General features: G+C 38.2%; 1 protein-coding gene across 2 annotated transcripts in view; it reads left to right on the plus strand.

The window, feature by feature from the left end:
• The first annotated feature begins 18,407 nt into the window (after window positions 1-18,407).
• syk.L (spleen tyrosine kinase L homeolog) overlaps window positions 18,408-20,998 on the plus strand; it is a 37,090-nt gene continuing 34,499 nt past the window's right edge. Inside the window, exon 1 of one of the 2 annotated variants that reach the window (XM_041564746.1) lies at window positions 18,408-18,818. The gene's annotated coding sequence lies outside the window, so the exon portion shown is untranslated. The remainder of the gene's footprint in view (window positions 18,819-20,998) is intronic. The other variant, XM_018246376.2, reaches the window with a different exon arrangement.

Genomic DNA, 20,998 nt, shown 5'->3' on the forward strand with positions numbered 1-20,998 from the left:
AGAGCATTCTGGACAACAGGTCCCGTAGCTGTACTGGTTGTCACCTGGAGCTCTCAATATTGGGCTCATTTACAATGTTCCTTGAAGGGACAGTTCAGTGTAAACAGTGTACTGTGTAAATAGATAGGCTGTGCAAAATAAAAAACATTTCTAATATAGTTAGTGAAAAATGTAATGTATAAAGGCTCGAGTGACTGGATGTCTAACATAATAGCCAGAATCCAACTTCTTGCTTTTCAGCTCTCTAACTCTGAAGGGGGGCCACATGGTACATATCTGTTCAGTGAGTTTGCAATTGATCCTCAGCATTCAGCTCAGATTCAAAAGCAACAGATATGACCCATGTGGCCCCCCCTCAAGTCGCTAATTGGTTACTGCCTGGTAACCAGGGCAACCAGTCAGTGTAAACCAAGTGAACTGAAAAGCAGGAAGTAGTGTTCTGTTATGTTGGACATCCAGTCACTCCAGGCTTTATACATTACTTTTTTGCCTAACTAACTATATTAGAAAATTTTCTATTTTGCACAGCCTATCTCTTTACCCAGCTTTTATTTTTACACTGGGCTATTCCTTTAAGGTGGCCATACACGTAGAGATACGCTTGTTTGGCATTTTTGACTCGAGCAAAAACCAAATTCCTTGGTTAATTGATAATCCCATGTAGGCTACTACACTAAGTACACCTATGCTTCTATGCCTACAAAAACTTGAATTTAAGCCAGGAATTTCAAAATGAGCACTTACTATGAGGTCACTGGGAGCAACATTAATGGCAGCGGAGAGCAACATTTTGCTCACAAGCCACTGGTTGGGGATCACTGTTGCAAATAGTACTGTATTCACCGAGAAAGAAGGGCAAATAGTAGGCAATACAACTGGTAATTTAGAGGAGGCGGCAGGTATTTTGCATGCATACACTATTAAACTGTGGTCCTGGCAAAACATTACTTTGCGGGTAAAGAAACATGGTAATTACCTTGACGTTTTCACCTAGTGGCTAGCCCTTTTCCTAATCGTTAAATCAGCTATAATAACTATTCAACCAAGCATATCATGGAAATAGCAGAAACCCTCATGTATATCAGCTCAGACAGAGATTTTTAGACAAATTGGGGCTTATTTATAAACACTGAGCAAATTTGCACCTGGGCAGTAACCCATAACAACCAGTCAGTGATTAGCTTTTTTTTCAGTCAGCTGCAGGTTGAACACTGAAAGCAATCATCTGATTGGTTGCTATGGGTTACTGCACTGGTACAAATTTGCCCAGTGTTTATAAATGAGCCCCACTATGTTTTTTTTTATAAAAGGCTACTCCTTTCCTTCTTATTTTGGGTTTTTTGTTGTGAGCTTGCATTCCGTTATAAAATAAATATAAAGAACAGCTAAACAGCTAAAACATATTTAAGACAAATAAGCAATCTCAAGTTAAACCTACTTCAACCTTTGATTAGTAATGGAGCCTCAATTTCCTTTAGTATGAGTCATAAACATGTTTGGATTGTTAGTAAATTGAGCTTTCAAAAATTCAGCAGCCTATTACAGCTAATACGGTATTAGCAAGTGCAACTATATGTCTGCATGGTGCAAATGGGAGTACAATAAATCATCTGTTCCTGAGAGCTTTTAATATTTAAAAACCTAAAAGTGACTTTAGGAAATATCCTGGGTCTTCCAGCTGGTTCAGATAGAGGGCAAACTAGAAATAAAGACAATATTTTTTAAAGGAAAAAAATTAAACATTTTGGATAACAGCATAGATTTTATAAGAATACTCGAAAAAATTGTCTTTCCTTGTCCTTCAAAAGAATCTCAATCTAGGGGAAAAACACTACCTGTTGTTGATGTAGAATAAATCTTTCTGTGCCGTATCTCTGATATTCTTCTTTATCTTTAGAGTACTGACTGTGCCCTAAAAAGCTAATAAAGAAATACACAGCTACCAAACAATATCAAATATTTTTCAGTTAGCAGGATAGAAGAAACACCTATTAGATATAATAGATGTCACATAAACTATACAAAAGAAATGGGCCTTTGGTCTCTTGCCTTTTGTATTTCCTATATCAAAATGCTCCATTTATAGAAGACACTTTTTTTCCACAGCTGCAGCTGCTAAATTTCGTATGTGATTTCAATCTATTTTCTAACAGGGTGTTAGTGGGTATACTTGAAATATACATCCATTTATTAATGAAACCAGAAACGTTTCTTCAGAAACTGAATTTCAGTTAAAAAAACTCAACATGAAGCTAGTATTCAGAATTCAGCAGTAAATTAAGTTAGTAAGAAGGGTATGTCTTGTTACATAGTTACATAGTTAAGTTGGGGGAAAAAGATACTAATCCAATCAGTTTAAAGGAGAACTAAATGCTAAAAATGAATACGGCTAAAAATGAATATGCCATATTTTATATACTGAACTTATTGAACCAGTCTTAAGTTTCAGATTCCCAATAGCAGCAATGATCCAGGACCTCAAATTTGTCACAGGGGGTCGCCATTTTGGAAAGTGTCTGTGACGCTCATATACTCAGTGGGCTCTGAGCAGCTGTTGAGAAGCTAAGCTTAAGGGTTGTTGCAAATTATCAAGCAGAAAATTAAGTTGGCCTGTAATAAAAACTGATGCTACAGGACTGATTAATACATTCTGATGCTAGTTATAATGGTTTCTGCAGTACCGTAACTAGAGGGGGGCGGGCCCTGGTGCGTGACGCGCAGCCAGGCCCCCGCCCCCCTTGGACTGGTACAGAAGCCCAAAATATAATGTACAACATTTCTAGCCTGCTTCTTTAGTTAAGCTTTAGTTCTCCTTTAACCCCTCCAAGGGAACTGAACAACAAATGATTGTTCTCTAACCACTAATTTTCCAAGCAGAGCAACAATACAAGACTTTCCACTTCTAGAGAACTTAATTTTCTGCCACTTGAACAGCAGGTGGAACCTTGTTTCAAATTCATCATATTAGCAATGTAAAAAGGGCAGTATTACATTAATTTGCTTTAAAGTTTATCTTTCCTTTCCTCACTCAGGCTCCAACTCCAGCACTCCCTTTCTTTAAGGGCTCTTACACATGAGCGTTCTGACCTGCGCTCCCCTGCGTTCCGTTTTTTGGCGTTCAGCCACAGGGGAGCGCAGGAATAGACGCAAGTCATTATTTGAAATGGGGCTGTACTCACTCAGGCGCGTGTAGGCGCCGAACGCAGGTTCAGACACAACATGCTGCATTTTTCCTGCGTTCGGCGCCTACACGCGCCTGAGTGAGTACAACCCCATTTCAAATAATGACTTGCGTCTATTCCTGTGCTCCCCTGCGGCTGAACGCCAAAAAACGGAACGCAGGGGAGCGCAGGTCAGAACGCTCATGTGTAAGAGCCCTAACACTATTTATAGGTGCTTTGTAGTTTGGTGCAGAGAGCAGGGATCAGGTGCAGAGAGCTGCAGGAAAAATCAAAGCTGCAGCTGCTGTTGTTGGATGGTATACAATTTAAGGTGTAGGGAGTTATAGGGAAAACAAAGCTGCAGCTGGTCTTAGGGCTCTTACAGACGAGCGTTTGAAGCTGCGCTCCCCTGCGTTCCATTTTTATGTGGTCAACCGCAGGGGAGCGCAGGAGTAGTCGCATTCAGTTTTTTTCAATGGGGCTGTATTCACACAGGCGCATGTAGGCACCAAACGCAGGAAAAATGCAGCATGTTGCGTCTCAACCTACATTCGGCGCCTACATGCGCCTGTGTGAGTTCAGCCCCATTGAAAAAAACTGAATGCGTCTACTCCTGCGCTCCCCTGCGACTGAACGCATAAAAACGGAACGCAGGGGAGCACAGCTTCTAAAAATATTATAACAATAAAAAATGCTAGTTTAGTGATTATCAATCACAAGGTATTCTTAAATTAATTTTAAAAAAACAAGAATTGTTTGTTTGAATAGAACACTATTAAAAATGATAGTATTAGAGCTTTCTGAATAACAGATTTCCTGCTTCCTCTACTTTTTCTAGTCTAAATACTATATAAAACCATTAAAAGAGTATTTTTTTTGTGTTTTATGGATTCACTATACATGTAATACTGATTTGCTCCCACATGATTTCTTGCTCGACAGGGTCAGTGTGATTACCACTGTAGTCTATGAACTGTTATTTTAGAGCTTGAAATCACAGGGAAGGTAAAAAGCTTGATCTGCCATTTCCCTTATGATGCTCAAATCATGTATCATTTCAGTAGACCAATTCCACCTTTCATTTATAAATATTGTGGCCTCATTTTGTACTGTGACATTGCTTTTCTTATGTCAGGAGGAGCAGAGATCTAAGCAGCTCTTTGGATTAAGTGAGAGACTGAAATTCGACTTTTGAATTTTTATTTTGTTAAAAATACAATTTAAAATGAATTAAACGGGAATTTTTACCAGCTGGTTTACGCAGCATACTCTATACTTAACTGAAGGTGCAATTTTTTTTTATTTTTATTGTGAGACAAATCAATTAACAAATTCAGGCCTTTTCAGGATTTATGGCTTTTGGGAAGTTGGCTGTTGCAATATTGCTTGTAAGAGAATAGGAATAGACAGGTACTTCGACCATCGAATATGCCAAATTCGATTTCGACCTCGATTCGAATTGTAAAAACTTTGAATATTCGACCATTCGAAAATCGAAGTACTGTCTCTTTAAAAAACTTCGACTTCGAAACCTTAAACCTGCCGAATTGCTATGTTAGCCTATGGGGACCTCCTAGAGCCTATAGCCACATTTAGCAATTATAGCAACATTTGGCTAAGTTTTTAGAAGTCTACTTTTTTTTTGAAAATCGTTCGAACGATCGATTAAATCATTTGAATCAAAGGATTTAATTGATCGAACGATTTTACTTCGATCGCATATGGCCATATTTGACCAAAAAAACTTTGACTTCGAAAATCATATTACTGCAATTCAATGGTCGAATTTCGATGTTTTTTTTCACTTGGAAATTTGACCCTTAGTAAATGTGCCCCTTAATGTATATTAATATTTGCTTTCATTGTACATTTTTTATGTGGGATTTGCTGCCTCTTTAAATGACAAGTGTGCTTATAAAATTTTCTATGCGCACCACTAATTATTGTGTTCATTGGTGTCTTAACTTGTGTCCACGCATGAGCACACAGCTTAGAGGCAACACTGACACAGTAGAATATGTCTACTGAATAAACGCCAACACTTGCTGACTTTTTTCAATAAAGCTTTACATTAACAAAAAAAATAACAATAAAGAAGTCTGCAATTCTTTAAATGGGGGCCCATGACACCTATTGATCTTGGGGTTAGGTGTTGTTGACTGCCAGTGGGAGGGGTGGGGGTCTCTCTAGTTGTTTTCAACCCAGTACCCTTGGCTCAAAGCAGGTATCAGAGGGGAGGAGATTAGAGTTTATTATCTTAAAAAAAAGAAACAAAACAAGAAATACCTGTGTGGTAAACCGTCCTCCAATACAATGTATAACAATATTAAAAAAAACGATTGTGTGTTATTTGAACAAGGCCAACTTTATTACTGGTGTGATGTCTTTTGTTTTGTTGTAAAATCCATGACAATATCCCTTTAAAGGGGCCTCCAGAAAGCTTAGTGATAGCAGCTGCAAACAGAGTTCTCTTTGATAATAATGTGGTGGTCAATAAACTGGTTGTGAAATAGGCTTTACAGTCCTGGCCTCTTTCACTGCCCAACCTACACCAAAGGGGTTATTGGTGGGTTACCTATACCCCTAATAATGTATAGAAAAGGAGTTTTATTGCTGTCTGGGTAAAGGAAAATTATACCCCCAAAATTAATACTAAAGCAGCAGATAGTTTATATCAAATTAAGTGGAATATTAAAGAATCTCACCAAACCGGTATGTATATTAAAGTAAATCTTGCCCTTTTACATCTCTTGCCTTGAACCCCCATTCTGTGATAGTCTGTGTGCTGCCTCAGAGATCACCTGACCAGAAATACTACAACTCTAAGGGGCACATTTACTCAGCTCGAGTGAAGGAATAGAAGAAAAAATACTTTGAATTTCGAATGTTTTTTTCGACTATCGAATTGGCTACTTCGACCTTCGACTATGACTTCGAATGGAACGATTCAAACTCAAAATCATTCGACTATTCGACCATTCGATAGTCGAAGTACTGTCTCTTTAAAAAAAACTTCGACCAAGTATTTTGCCACCTAAAACCTACCGAACATCAATGTTAGCCTATGGGGAAGGTCCCCATAGGCTTCCTAACAATTTTCTGATCGAAGGAAGATTATTCGATCGATGGATTAAAATCCTTCGATTTAATTGTGGTAAATCCTTTGACTTCGATATTCGAAGTCGAAGGATTTTACTTTGACGGTCGAATATCGAGGGTTAATTAACCCTCGATATTCGACCCTAAGTAAATGTGCCCCTAACTGTAACAGGAAGAAGTGTTGACGCAAAATACATAATTAACCCTCGATATTCGACCCTAAGTAAATGTGCCCCTAACTGTAACAGGAAGAAGTGTTGACGCAAAATACATAATTAACCCTCGATATTCGACCCTAAGTAAATGTGCCCCTAACTGTAACAGGAAGAAGTGTTGACGCAAAATACATAATTCTGTCTGTTAATTGGCTCATATGGTTTGTTTGGTGTATTTGTGTGCAGCATGAATCCTAAGATCCCAGGGTGCTGCCCTTATTCTTTAAAATGGCAATTTTCTATTTATGATTACCCAATGGCACATAACCCTAAAAAAGTACATTATTATGAAAATTATTTATTTACATGAAGCAGGGTTTTACATATTATCTGTTTTATGCAATATCTTTTTATAGAGACCTACATTGTTCGGGGGGGGTATAGTTTTCCTTTAAGACATTTTATATTACTTAACAATTAAGGTTCGGGCAATAATTAATGAGCAAAATATGTTTTAATCACTATAATGTAAATGTATAATAAACAATGTAGCAGTTTTAGTTGTATTTTTTCTATTTGGAATAATTACATTAACAGAAAAACCAGTGGGCCTTTGATTAATGTTTTCCGCAGCAGTTCTCAATTTTTTTCCCTCAAAGCCTCAGCACCATGTCCTTGCCTATAGAATGAATTGCATTGTATTATCCCTTCGCCCAGTAATTGGTATCTATTTACTAGCAGTAGTTCTTATAAAAAAAAATTATAATAAATAATAAAATAATAGTAAGAATCCTATCTCTTTGCAGATTCTGAATTTGCTTAACACTCCATTTGCTTAACAAACTCCAACAATAAAGTGGATGGTAAAAGAGTGGATTATTTCTAGGCCAGTTTGGGGTAAGAAGGCAGGTATTTGTCTTTCCATTTCATGTTGTGAATAAGCCAATACTATGCAAAAGAGCACTCACTCTCTTGATCATGATTATGAGGCTGGTTCCCAACTAGCATTTACAGTACAGATTGGATCTGGTGATGTCACCTCTGTATTTCTCTGGAATAGGGATGTCGCGGACTGTTCGCCGGCGAACTTGTTCGTGCGAACATCGGCTGTTCGCGTCCGCCGCAAGTTCGCGAACGTCGCGCTACGTTCGCCAATAGGCGTTCGCGTCAAATTAGTTCGACCATTCGACCATTCGATCGCTAAAATCGAAGGATTTTCGTTCGAATCGAACGATCGAAGCCATTGGATTGAATGAAATCATTCGATCGAATGGCTTCGATCGTTCGATTCGAACGAAAATCGTTCGATCGAACGATTAAAATCCTTCGATCGTTCGAATCGAACGATTTTCGGATGTTCGAAGTTCGCGAACTGTTCGCATTTTTTGCCGGTGTTCGCGAACACATTATCGGCGGTTCGCTACATCCCTACTCTGGAATATAATTTATAAGTGGATAAATGCAAATGCAGTACTTTATTTGTAGCTTGCAGAGGGCAAATACACTGTGGCTAGTCTTTCTGCTGTCCCTGCTGGCGACTTTACTGTGCCAGATTCTACTTCTGGCAGGCAGCCACTATTTATAGATGCACACCTGCCCCGCTCCACCCCCTTTCATGACATCATTCGTTTCGGATTGGGTGCCGGTAGGGTTCAGGTCGAGTGCGGGTTAGGAGCGGGCAGATGCAGGATGTCTTTTTGTCAACCCACACATCACTAATGTACATGTAATACAACGCTAATAGCAGGTTAACACGTTGCAGTAGGTGCTATCAGCGCCGATTCAGACCTAAGCGCCGCCTGAGGCGGCTCCTGCAATGCCGCCCCCCCTCGCTGACTTACTTGTCGGGAGGGGAGGCAGGAACACTAATGCGGAGAGCGCAATTGCGCTCTCTCGCATTAGTAAAGCCGAATTTCCGGTTTAAAAACCGGAAATTCGGCTCTTAAAGGTGCAGGAGCGGCTTTTTGCCGCCCCTGGAAACCGCTTCGGCGTTGCCGCCTGAGGCGAGCGTCTCAGCTCGCCTCATTGGCGGCGCGCCCCTGGGTGCTATGATCAGTGTTTTGAAGAAATACCGTATATACTCGAGTATAAGCCGAGTTTTTCAGCATCCAAAATGTGCTGAAAAAGTCTACCTCGGCTTATACTCAAGTCAGTGGGCAGTAGCTGAGATTGCAGTCACTTTTAATCATTGCTATACCAACAGTTCACTTGGGGAGAGACTGCAATATCACACAGCGCCCTCCGTTGGTTATATGAAAGAATAACAGTGCGCCCTCTGTTGGTTATATGAAAGAATAACAGTGACTGCAATATCACACAGCGCCATCTGTTGGTTATATGAAAGAATAACAGTGACTGCGATATCACACAGCACCCTCTGTTGGTTATATGAAAGAATAACAGTGACTGCAATATCACACAGCGCCATCTGTTGGTTATATGAAAGAATAACAGTGACTGCAATATCACACAGCCATCTGTTGGTTATATGAAGGATTAACAGTGATGGCAATTTCACACAGCACCCTCTGTTGGTTATATGAAAGATTAACAGTGACTGCAATATCACACAGCGCCCTCTGTTGGTTATCTGAAAGAATAACAGTGACTGCAACATCACACAGCGCCCTCTGTTGGTTATATGAAAGAATAATAGTGACTGCAATATCACACAGCCATCTGTTGGTTATATGAAGGATTAACAGTGATGGCAATTTCACACAGCGCCCTCTGTTGGTTATACAAAAGATTAACAGTGATGGCAATATCACACAGCACCCTCTGCACATGGTAGTGGGACAGTGGGACAATGCACATAGTAATCCGTTTGGCAATTCTCTGTCACCATCAACTTTGTAAAGAAGTCCATTTGATCGCTGGGGGGGTTGCTTTGGCAGAATGTGTGCTGCTGGGTAGTGATGGGCGAATTTATTCGCCAGGCGCGAATTCGCGGCGAATTTGCGCGTTTCACCGCTAGCGAATAAATTCGCGAAACGCCCGCGAAAATTTGCGTCAAAAATTCGCCGGCGTCAAAAAAAAATTTCCGAAAAACGGACGCCGGCGCCGTTTCGCGAATTTTTCGCCGTTTCGCGAAATTCGCAAATTTTTCGGCGAAGCGAAACGGCGCAAATTCGCCCATCACTACTGCTGGGAGACAGAGCTGTAGTTGTGTCTAGGCTTATACTCGAGTCAATAAGTTTTCCCAGTTTTCGTAGGTAAAATTAGGTACCTCGGCTTATACTCGGGTCGGCTTATACTCAAGTATATAGACATGCAAACTGTGCTTTCTCAACACGGTAATCTTGTACTAAAAAGTGGTACAACTTTTTGTACATGTACTGTGTAAGTGTGAGATTATTTTCTTGACCTAGATATTCACAGTCTCAGCATTACTGACGATAAATGGGATTTGGAACATCTATAAAGGCTTGTTTCCATTGAAATAGTTTAGACATAGAGCCACAAATGCTATATTTCTACCTTAGCTGGGGTCCTTAAAGATAATTACTGTATATATGATAAAGATAATTATTAGCTTGATCCACCTACAGTAGGTGTTAAAGAATAGTCATTTCATATATTTCTGTATCCTCTATTCTAGAATAAATTACTACTATTAAACTAATTTACACTACAATGTTCACTTGTTATATCAGGTCATGAAAGTACTGTATTTTTAGTTCTCCCAACAAAAGTATCAGCTCAAGTCTAAAATGTGACTGACACCTGAAATATACGAGACTTGACAGATCTATTACAATAACCATAAATGTGTCAGAGTAATAATACTGTAAGTGAAACAGCAGTAAGGACCATAGAGAAAGATAAAGGTAAAGTTAGTATAATAGAACTGCTTATAAAGCTGGCCAAAAATGACACTGTGTATATTTTCATTAGACTGTAATAAGTTAATAACTGCACAGCAAGCAGAATGCATTCAGTCTTTTATTAAAAATGATGTGTGTTGCAGCTAAAAATACAAAGTTCAATTTAAGCATCTTAAATGATACCACTCCTGAGAAAAGCTATGAATACCAGGAACATCATGAGTATAAGGGTGTTACCAGCAAATATTTGTAGAATTTCCCAAGTACCAACAGAATAAAGAGATGACTTTAGATGACTTTCCATCATTATGATACCTGTACATAGTTCAAGTACTTTCTCTGCATTCTTTTCCTTACAGAGCTCTCTCTTTTCCCTAAGCTGAGCTTACCTACTTGCTAGGCAAGAACCAGCTTAGCCTCCCATGAAGTCAACCTGCGGAACTTCATAGGTTTATAACTTACCCCACTTCACAGGTGCAGAGCCTCATGACAGTCCACTAGAGGTGGTTACAGGTTACAAGATACACATTAACCACACTTCACTTTTAGTCAAACTTAAAGTGAAACTGTCATGGGGAAAACATTTTTTTTCAAAATGAATCAGTTAATAGTTCTGCCCCAGCAGAATTCTGCACTGAAATCCATTTCTCAAACGAGCAAACAGATTTTTTTTATATTGGCCATTTCCCATAGACTCCATTATAATTAAATCATTCAAATTTGTAAAAACAATTACATTTTTCTCTGTGTTATTAAAACAGTGCCTTGTACTTGATGTCAACTAAGATATAATTAATCTTTATTGGGTTTATGTTATGTTTAAATTATTTTTTAGTAGACTTAAGGTATAGAGATTCAGATTATGGAAGATCCCTTAAGGAAAATCCCAGGCCCCAAGCATTCTGAATAACAGGTCCCATACATGTACTGTCATGAGTATGCACCACATGAATCTAAGCCAAAGGCACGAACTGTATATTTGCATGGGTAGCTTGTGGTAATAAACAAATTAACAGAGAGTTGGTTTTTCTTTGTCTTGTTCAATCTGCTAATAATACCTTAAATGCTCCTTGGGGACTAATTCTGTCTTTACATCTTTTTTTGTGCTTGACATTAGACCTTTTTTCGAGTAATGCTTTCATGTACAGGGTCTAGAAGAAAATCTGTTTGTCCTCTCAGCCGTAAAAAATAAATGATTTGACATTGAATTGGTATTGTACACATTCAAAGCTTGGTATGGTTTATACTGTTTTAAAAGGGCAATGGTTTACCAGGTCCAGGCATCTAAAGCATCAGTCTTTTGCAGTCTCTCAATGATAAAAACAAATGCCTGACTGGTTGCTTTAGTTGGAACATAATTTTTTAACCAGTCACTTATAGCGACCAATAAATGGTTTAGATTTAATGATTTACATTATTTTAATGACTATTGCTATCTACTATTTTTTACTATCTACTGCTGCAGGATATTGCACTTTATTTATTGTATAGACCCAGCCTAGACAACTTGCTGACCCAATTTTTAATCCCAATACATTTAGTAAAGCTGCTTCTGTTATTTCATTCATTTGGGTTGGATAAACTTTTCTCAAGAAATAAAGGCGGCCCATTCAACAAAATGATACTATTAGAACAAACCTGTAATAACTGAGTAGCAGAAATTAAAAGAGAAAATGAATGAATTAGAATGTGAATGTACAAGACTGAGTGAACTTATTGCAATGATTTTGTGATATATAAGCTAACCATAGCATTTCTCTGATCACTGTTTGATTGATAACGATTGATAAAGTAAGTGGCTTTATCAGAATCCTAGTCACTGTTGACTTATCATATGACCTTTGGGTGATATAGACTTATGTCACTGCCTCTAAGAGAAACTGTGCAATAAACATAAATATCTTTACATGCTTCATCTACAACTGCTGTTTTAGATTATGTTTTGATAACCTCTAAATACATAGAGAAAACTAATTAAACATATCACTTTTGGGAACAGTTGCATGTATCTACAATAAGGATAAAAGTGGCATTTCTATGTAAATGATTCTGACAGCATCATATCCTGTTTTTATGGCCTTCAGAATACATATTGTGTTCATCTGCTTTCCACAATATGAGCTAAAATAGCCATCTGTTTGTCAGTATATCTTGTGCTCACGCTGCATATCAACACCTCTGTAGTGTGGAATGGTTCACAGTGTATACATGAATAAGTCAACACGCATCACCTTCAGTATGGATTAGCAATAGACCCCCAAAATTGCATTTTGACTATTCTTGTTTAAATTAGAAGGGCTTAAAATAGTTTCACAATAAGCAAGTGACGTGTGAGCAGATGGTCACATTTTAACAGATTGTGCTACCTCTTAACATTCTGTTACATTAAGTATGTTTTAAAATAACATTATTTTTCTTCAGTTTTGAATTCATATAGCATCATAGAGCACCTGTTTTATTACTCTTTTTTTGCATTTTGGTGCTTAATGCTGTGAACTAAATTATCTGCGAAATGTCATGGAAATGTTGATGCTCTCGGATTTTGTATTTTCCATATTTCTGTAGTATAATGTAACAGTCCCTTGAACAATTTGTGTATAGCTCTCCTACTAGTAATAAGGTACAATGTACAAGTTTTTAAATGGAGGTGATTAAGAGAGCCACATATTTTCCTGTTATTGTTAATGAGGGCAGAATAAGAGGAAAAAACAGACAAAACTAAGTTAACTTGTAAAAACAGGTATAGATATCAAGTAAGCTTTATCAGAAAGGTCTGTATAAATACACCAGTAAACCCTCAAAGTAATGCTGCTCTAAGTCCTCTGTCAAAAGAAAAACAGCATTACTTTCCTTCTATTAAGTTTACAAGGGCTTCTGTATCAGACTTCCTGTTTTCAGCATAAACCTCTAGGGTTAGGGCTTGAGCATGCTCACTTTGCTCCTCTCTTCCTCTCCCCCACCGTTTCCCCCTTGACTGCTGTAATCTGAGCCCAGAGCTATGAGTGAGCAGGGAGAGACAGGCAGGAAGTGATGTCACACCAAGCTAATACGGCAGCTGCTATCCTAAACAAAGAGCTGTTTACTTTACTAGGTATGGTAAAGCAGTCTGCAGAATAAATATAGTGTTATAGCTTGCACTGTTGTGGCACTAATCTATTGGCAATAAACTGCTTCTGCAGCTTTCCTTTGTAGGAGACCGGACACCAAAAGATACAATAACACAACATAACCAGGATGGAGTGGGTTGAGGTTAGAGGAGGATGTTGGGAAAGGCCTGAGGAAGCTTAGGTTTGAGAATGCTGCTTAGAAAGATCACAAATTTCATCTACTATCATTAAAGGAATAGTTCAGTGTAAAAGTAAAAACTGGGTAAATAGATCAGACCAGCAGCCAAATTACACTGGTTTATGTTTAAAGACTAACAAAATCAGATGAAGCTGTGATTGGGTGAGAAAGAATGAGTTAAGGCAGGGGAAAGACAGACTGGGGTGGAGAAATAGAAGGATGTGATGTCAGGGGAAGAAACAGTTCTCTTCCTTATCTTCTGAGCAGGTACAAACATCCTACCCACCCTGCCATTTTTATATATGTTTATTTTGTGAAATGTCAGGAGTTTCTTTTCTTTACATTGTCATATTATCTATTATTAACCAATACTAATGGTACTCTTATACAGTATAAACACGGAAGTCTGCATGGTATTGTTCATATTAAATGAATGTCAAATGCTTGATCCAGGGAATGTTTCCAATCGCCACTGCGGTCAGGAAGGAATTTTTTCCCTCTTGAAGCATAATTGACACTGGCTTCAAGCTGGGGTTTTTGCCTTTCTCTGGATCAAAAAAGTGGATATATGATAATGTATTATAAGTTTTATTTGTCACAGACCTTGCCAGAGTACTGCACAGGTAAATTTAGAAGAAAGAGAAAAGAAAGTTCTCTCCTGTGACTGCACAGTGGATTGACTGAAACAGACAGGCCCAGATTTGTGGTGAGGACACAAAGGCCTGGGCCTAGGGCGGCAATGTATTAGGGGCAGAATGCTGCTCCGGCTGCTTTCTTGGGAGCACTGGGGACGCACAGCTCCCCAGTGCTCTGGCTCCTCCTTTGCGCTCCTCGCACGGGGGGGAGGAAGTGCAGGCGGGCACTAGGACCGTGCAGCCTGGGGCACCCATCCGTCAAATCCGACCCTGGATACAGATGCTACTACTGCTTGTGCTAGGTGACAGCCTGCTTGGATTTCCTATCATCGACACTTCTCTCATGGTGGGAGATGCAGCTCCTGCTCGTAGCATCCTCTCTGTAGGTAGAGGCAGCCTAATACTCAGTAGTGGATATAATGACATAGTGCTGATCTCAAGTATTCACTGAGGAACGGCAGAGCATGGTAGTGATCTCTTATGGAATTCTGACTTTGAATATTAACTTGGGGTGAGGCTGGCGAGGTCCTATTTATTTGATAAAATGTGAATAAAAGGCTGTGGCCATTTTACACTATTTCTGGCTCCTGGTTTTTCATTAAGGTATGTAACAATGGGGTTCAGTGGGATGGCTGAAAGTGAAGGGTCAATTGAGGAGTCTTGTCATGCTTTTCAGCTCTCAAACTCTGAGTTAGTCAGTGACATTAAGGGGCCCACATGGAACATAACTGTTCAGTGAGTTTGCAATTAATCCTTTAGCATGGAGCTCAGATTCAAAAGCAAACAGTGTTTTCCTTAGCACGTAACAGCAGTTTCCCACAACTAGTGAACCACATTTGGGTGTTTTATACCCTCTTATTACACACCTGCAATCACATTGCATTTTAATGCACTTTGATAAAAGACCAGAGAATATGTTGGAGTGTTCTCTGGTTTTAGTTTGTTATTAATACAGTACCATCCAGCCATCACTTCCTCTCTTGCCACACCTGTTTTTTTATGCATTAAAGTAGAAATTTGAATCCTGGCACTAGACCGGCAAGACCTGTTTAGCTTTGTTTTCCTTTATATTATCTTTGCTTTTAATTTGTTTGGTTTTATTATGTCATTTAACTAAAATGCCACATGCCTTGTTTATTTTGTATTTATTGTTAGGATTGAGCTTAATTAGATCTGTCCCAAGAAATGTATACACTGTGTCAACAAATATATTGCCCAGAGCTGAGGGGAGCTCTCTATAAATTGACATTAGATTATACATATGCACATATTATAGTGCCTAACAGAGAGGGGCCTACTAGTAGTCTACTACTAATACATCATAAACTGTTATATGTAAAAAATATATATGTACCAGGAAAGCATGATAATTATGATAATTACCGTTTAAAGTCAATATATTTTCCATCAATGGAGGTGCTGTTCTATAGAGATTTATGGAATAAAGTCTTGATGCAGTCACAATTTGGCCCAACATCTTCTTGAAGGTGGACTTTTAGCATTGCATTGCATTTAGCATTGATTTTTGTCTAGACTCTAGAGAACTATTATCTTTCCACTCAAGCTGTGCCCTCTGTGTTTAATTACTCTGATAACCCACAACCAACTAATGTATCTTTTTTCACTAAAGGACTATGGGCATCCCACTCATCAAGAACTACAAGATAGAGTCTCCGGCCAACAGATACAATTCTATAGGTATCTCCAACTCAGACACGCTTTCCAGACGCAATTCCACACTCTCTCCCCCACAATGGATTTGGTACCTCTGGAAGAGGCCCTTTACTCCCCATCCCCAGTCAAACTCCTATCAAAGCTATATAGAGGAATTAAGGGAGCAGTCAAGTCACCCTTTGATTGAGCTTACCTCCTGTGGACTCAGGTTATCCCAGGGCTTGAATGTGACCAATTGGAGGAAGCCACGGAAAATGCTTACAAATTTCTAATATCAATAAAAGACAGGCTCATACAATACAAATTCATCCACCAAACCTATATAACACTCTCAAGCTAAAGAAATTTGGCAAGAGGCAAGATGACTGCAGTCCACAATGCAAATCCTCTTGGGCAGCTTTTATCCACATGGCTTGGTGCTGCCCTCCAGTGCAGGAATTCTGGTCTAAAGTGATGGAGACCCTTGCAGAAGAACTGGGCACGCCACAAATAGTGGACCCAGCAGTCTGCTTGTTGGGAATAATAGACAATATATTACCCACTGCTGTGGCCAGGATTCGATTGTGAACTCTCATGTTTTATGTTAAAGAAACGGTGATCATGCATTTGATGGGAGGATCTCACCCTTCTGTGGCCTTCTGGAGAAACCTAGTAATTGTTTGTTAGTTATACGCACATGTTAGGGAGTGCTGGCAGACATAGGCTGCAATGGGGGGTTGGTACGTAATACCTGTCCTTTGGCATGTGGTAAGGACAGGGCTGCCTTGTGCCTGCCAAGTGCTTTTAGAATAAGCACAAAGGGGAGAGTTTTAGTTCCCCTTAGCACTCTGTATCCATTATCTCTATAAATGACCCCTCATACTGTATATGTATGTATGTTGCACAAGTGTTCTTAGAAGCACATTTATTAACAATCATGTTTATGATTTCCCCATCATCATTCTGGGCAGTGTCATTCTGTGGCTACTAAAGCAAATAAAGTTCTGTCTTGCATAAAAACGGGCATTAACTCAAGAGATGAAAACATAATTATGCCTCTTTATAGGTCCCTGGTAAGGCCTCATCTGGAGTATGCAGTTCATTTTTGGACTCCAGTCCTTAAGAGGGATATAAATGAGCTGGAGAGAGTGCAGAGACGTGCAACTAAACTGGTTAGAGGGACGGAAGACTTAAATTATGAGGTAGACTGTCAAGGTTGGGGTTGTTTTCTCTGGAAAAAAGGCGCTTGCGAGGGGACATGATTACACTTTACAAGTACATTAGAGGACATTATAGACAAATAGCAGGGGACCTTTTTACCCATAAAGTGGATCACCGTACCAGAGGCCACCCCTTTAGACTAGAAGAAAAGAACTTTCATTTGAAGCAACGTAGGGGGTTCTTCACAGTCAGGACAGTGAGGTTGTGGAATGCACTGCAGGGTGATGTTGTGATGGCTGATTCAGTTAATGCCTTTAAGAATGGCTTGGATGATTTTTTGGACAGACAATATCAAAGGCTATTGTGATACTAAACTCTATAATTAGTATAGATATGGGTATATAGAATTTAATCAAAAGTAGAGAGGGGTGTGTGTATGGATGCTGGGTTTACATTTGGAGGGGTTGAACTTGATGGACTTTGTCTTTTTTCAACCCAATTTAACTATGTAACTATGTAACTATGTAACTATGGAAATAGAGAGAAAAAAACTGTTGTAATTTTTTTCTGCAAAGGTTTTTTTTTCCCTCAAATTCATTTCATACAAAATAAAAATCTTTCCAGCTAAAACCTGCTAAGATATGATAGAAGTCAATGGGAAATGTCACTTATGGTTTTAAAAAAATAATTAAGCTTTATATTTTTGCAGTCATTAATAAATCTGTCCCTTCGTATATTTACTTGCATTATTGATGCTATTATACAGTGTGCCACTTTAGCAATTATCAATTATCAATGCCCTCTTAGAGCCAGCAAAGAGTATACGAGTGGTGTTTATATGTTAGTGATTAATTTTCTTTGTATTATTTGTAAAGCACTTTGTAATGTGTTGGTGCTACAATAGGGGGGTTATTTTTCAAAGTCAGAATTTATCTCAATATTTTCTGAAAAAAACTCTGCACTGGTTTTTTCGCTTTATTTATTATAAATCACTTCACCAAAAAATTAGTTTGTGGGGAAAAAACAAAAAAATCTTGAAAATACGGATCATATGATTTTTTGGGATTTTCCACCCCAAAATAATTGGATTATTGTGTGAAACCCAGTGCAGATCAAAAAATCTTTGGCACTTCTCCTATTAACTTATATCATGCCGGATTTTAGGATTGGGAATTTTACCATCCTCGAGGGTATAATAAATTCCATAAAAAATTGTGTTTTGTTTTGGGGTTTTTTACAAAAAAATCACATTTTATTGTCAACCAGTTATGCAGTTACATGTTAAGAGACCTGCCTGGTATCTGTGTCATTCTGTGGACTTTGGGCACAAACAAAAGAGCTTTATACACATTGTTTATTTTGCTTTAGAATTCAAAATCCTGAAACAAATTTTCTTTCCTAGTGTGATGTCAGAGAACAGAAAAATTTGGCTGACATGCAGATAAACTGTTAGGCAACACATGCAGGCTGTCATAATGCAGGGTAAACATGAATGTACAGTAAAAGGAAGTTATGTGGCAAAAGAGCCGTTAAGGAAGTCAATGCAACTGTAGCATGAACAGAAAATGAGGAAGCAAGAGCATAGCTAGTTCCAGTTGGTAGATTCTTCTTCTTTGGGTCTGAACTACTTCAGCAGCAGTGTATGCATGGAAGACGCGAAGAGCCGTTTTTCAGTGCATACCTATCATTTATTTAAACAGTGATTTTTGCTAGAAAGGTGTATTATTGGTTACATGGACTGTATATCCTAAGGCTGGAAAGATCAGGAACAATTACCAAAGACTTCTTTGTTCAGCTGCTGATTAAGTGAGGGTGGGACTGAAGAAAACATAAGCACAACAGGTATTGTAACATTCAATATCATTATTATATAATTATTGCAGCCTTTAGTCTTACCTCTTTACCTATGTACAGTGGACCTGATGTTACTTGCTATATATATATACGTCGTATTACAGGTACATTTCCTCTACTAGTAAATACAACTATTGTTTAGTTGAGTTCTGGCTTTACTAGTAATTGCTTTACAGCATAGGATCTGTTGTTTAATCGTTAAGAAGCAAACAAATCTTTAGATGAAACAGAAAGAGTCTAAAGAATCTAAAACAACAACAGTCTAAGAATCTAAAACAACATTTCGGAAACAGCCTCTGACAAATGCTGCAGATAGGAACAGTTAATGGTAAAAATTTAATTCTGCATATAATATAACAGAAACTTGACACTATTGTTGGATAATTGTTAAGGGAGAAGAGACAAATATATGTGTGACATTTGGTTTCTGAAATAAGAGACTGTTGTTTAAGGAACTAGTAATTCAAACATTTTTATAATCTCAAAAACATTTTCTGTTTTGCTGCATGTCATCAGATACCAACAATTGCTCGTCCATTTTTTTTCCTTAATGCTTTACCAAGAAATGCTGAAAAAAGGGAGTGGTTACATAATATAACGTATTCTCAGATATGTCAAAACCATGCCCCCCCCCCTGTATAGCAGGAAAAAGGGAAACAAGCTGTCACTTGATAAAAAGAAAAGGCAAAACTTGCAGTTCATGGTCAGACATTTTTAAGTAAAAAGCTGACACTGTAAAAATTGCAAAAAAAAAAAACTTCCAAAATGTAAGAGTAATATAAACCTCTAACAAATAATATAAAGGTCAAAAATAAAGGAATAAAAAATGAATTTCAAAATTTACTGTTAGGTTTCCTATTAGAAACCCGGTGCAGCAATTGTGCATTCCAAACTATAAAGTGTTAAATGTATCTCCTGTCTTTATCTAAAAACCTAATCATGTGGGACTTGTAAGTACAGCTTCTTATGAAATAGAAAGTCCTTAGCACGTCCTTCAAATGCACTAGTTTGTTGTGGGACACTAATACACTTACAACATTTAAAAAGGATATGTTATCAGCCATGATGCCCACCTGGGGCTTAAACAATATTGTTATTTGGGAAATTATAGTAAATCAGAGCTTTCCCTAATGCATTTTCTGCACAGTTTCTTTTGGCCTACTTTTGCTGGCTTTAATATGTATAACTTCTCAGCTTCTATGCAGACTTGTCTCCCAATTCAATTCCAGTTTTTCCCATAGAGGCATTCAGTGAAAAAAAACTTGTCTCGTTGTTAACATGAAAATTTTATGGCAAAAAACTGAGTTTGGAGAAAAATGTTTCTCATGGAACTGAATCTGGCCCATTATTCTTTAACACTAACAAAGCTAACGATATCTGAGAGAGCAAATCTATTTTCTAAAGCTCTTAAGTTTTGTAAAGAATATGCTGCTCTTTGGAAGCATTGAACACAAATTCTGTAATTAGATGAAAGACAAAATATTAAAAGAGGCAACAAGAACCTTGATATTAAAAGACTACTGCCACAGCAGGCGGATTCTCAGCCTGCGGAAAGCTGAGGTTATGCATGAGACAGAAATATTTTATCAGATCATTAGGGTTGGTTGTTTCCAAGCAACCTTTATATTTGCTTTTTATATAAAAGATTTAGGTACAGATTAACTCTGCATGTTATCTGCATTTTTGTATGTATTAATATATGTGTGTGTGTAAGCTGTTCTGTTCCTTTCCATGCCAGGGTAAAATTAAGTATCTGTCTCAGACATCAATGAAACAGAGCCCCCCCCCCCCCAGTTACTAAAGTAGTGTGAAGCAATTTAATTCTTTCTCGGGGCTGCCCTCCTATTGTTTAGCAAGAAAAGCCATTAAACTTTTCTTCAAAATCCATGCTTGTTCAGTTAAATGTGCATTTTACTGTAAATTGAGCATGCACAAATAGATACACACATATGCACTGCCTTTGACTGCTAATGATAAATAGGTCTCATGTTTGCAGTAGTGCTGATTAAAACACAATAATATTGTTATCAATTGCACCTACTTATATAGTTAAATAACATATTCTTTTATCTTTCATGTTCTATTGGAAAAAGCTATAAAACGTGTAAACAGAAACACAACAGAGAACAGTAAAATTCAAATTTTGCAATGTAATATTTGTCATTGGA

Source organism: Xenopus laevis, chromosome 1L (assembly GCF_017654675.1).
Source record: "Xenopus laevis strain J_2021 chromosome 1L, Xenopus_laevis_v10.1, whole genome shotgun sequence".
Lineage (NCBI taxonomy): Eukaryota > Metazoa > Chordata > Amphibia > Anura > Pipidae > Xenopus > Xenopus laevis.